Source organism: Gekko japonicus, unplaced genomic scaffold, assembly GCF_001447785.1.
Source record: "Gekko japonicus isolate JY-2015 unplaced genomic scaffold, Gekko_japonicus_V1.1 scaffold7288, whole genome shotgun sequence".
NCBI lineage: Eukaryota > Metazoa > Chordata > Lepidosauria > Squamata > Gekkonidae > Gekko > Gekko japonicus.
The window spans coordinates 15,896-17,710 of record NW_015160444.1 but is presented as its reverse complement, the minus strand read 5'-3'; positions in this window follow the sequence as shown (position 1 = coordinate 17,710).

Genomic DNA, 1,815 nt, shown 5'->3' with positions numbered 1-1,815 from the left:
ACCTCCCCAATTAAGGGGACGTCACAGGCTTTTTTTGAAAAGTAGGGGGAAGTAGTCAGTAATGAGAAGACTTGTTTCTTTTGTCTGGGTGGGAGCCGTTCCTTGCTTCTCTGATTGATCCACAGTTATTTCTCCATCCTGGGAGAGCAGGGAAAGGTGAGGGGTGAACCTGACCTGGTAGCCGCTCCTTCCTTCCCTGCCTTCCGGGGCTGATTGTGAGAGGGGAACTGGTATGCCCTGTTGTTGGGCGTCCAGAGGAAGTGGTTGGCTACTGTGTGAGGCAGGATGCTGGACCGCTGGTCTGATCCAGCTGGGCTGATGCTCTTATGGAGGCCTCAGCCTAGCAGTTTGAAAGCAAGAAATTGCAAGTATATAAATAGGTACCACTTTGGTGGGAAGGTAACAGTGTTCCATGTGCGCCTCGACGTTTAGTCATGTCGGCCACATGACCACAGAAATGTCTTCAGACAGTGCTGGCTCTTCAGCTTGGAAACAGAGATGAGCACCGCCCCCTAGAGTCGGATTCGACTGGCTTTTGAGCAAGGGAAACCTTTACCTTTACTTATATATTGTTGTATATTACAATGTTGTGTATGTTTCTTTAAGTAATTATACCTTTTCACATTCACTACAAACATATTTTCACACTTACTCTTGTGTGCATGTTTAGTATCTTATAGCTTTATATTGATCATTCATATATTTAGAGTTTATTTATTACAGTGTTTTTGTTAGTATTTCTTCTGTATACACACTGTAATCCTTTTTGTCTATTACATTTTACATCCTCTGCAGAGGCCGAGCGGAATTTATGTGCCACATGAAGCCGTGTGAACGGCAGACTTCCTCGTCATCTGCAGAGGAATCGGGGAACTGGACTTTAGTAGACGAAGGAGGAGAAGAGGTATTTCTAAGCATGGCTTGATCTCAGACTCTCTAGCGACCTCTCCCAAGGAAACTACATAAGAACATAAGAGACGCCAATGTTGGATCAGGCCAAAGGCCCATCCAATCCAACACTCTGTCACACAATGGCCAAAAATACTAGGTGCCATTGGGAGGTCCAGCAGTGGGGCCAGAACACTAGGAGCCCTCCCACTGTTGCCCCCCCAGGCACCAAGAAGACAGAGCATCACTTGCCCCAGACTGAGAGTCCCTATCTATACCTTGTGGCTAATAGCCACCGATGGACCTCTGCTCCATATGGTTATCTAATTCCCTCTTGAAGCTGCCCATGCTTGTAGCCGCCACTACTTCCTGTGGCAGTGAATCCCATGTGTTAATCACTCTTTGGGTGAAGAAGTACTTCCTTTTATCCGTTCTAACCCGACCACTCAGCAATTTCATGGAGTGCCCACGAGTTCTTGTATTGTGAGAAAGGGAGAAAAGTACCTCCTTCTCTACCTGCTCTATCCCATGCATAATCTTATAAACCTTGATCATGACTCCCCTCAGTCGTCGTTTCTCCAAGCTAAAGAGCCCCAAGCGTTTTAACCTTTCCTCATAGGGAAAATGTTCCAACTTTTTTTATCATTCGAGTTGCCCTTTTCTGCACTTTTTCCAATGCTATAATATCCTTTTTTAAGGTGCGGTGACCAGAACTGTACACTATTCCAAATGAGGTCGCACCATTGATTTATATGGGGGCGTTATGATATTGGCTGATCTGTTTTCAATACCCTTCCTAATAATCCCCAGCATAGCATTGGCCTTTTTTTACTGTAGTCGTACACTGTCTCGACATTTTTGTTGAGTTATCTACTACGATTACAAGATCTCTCTCTTGGCCAGTCTCTGCCAGTTCGGACCCCATCA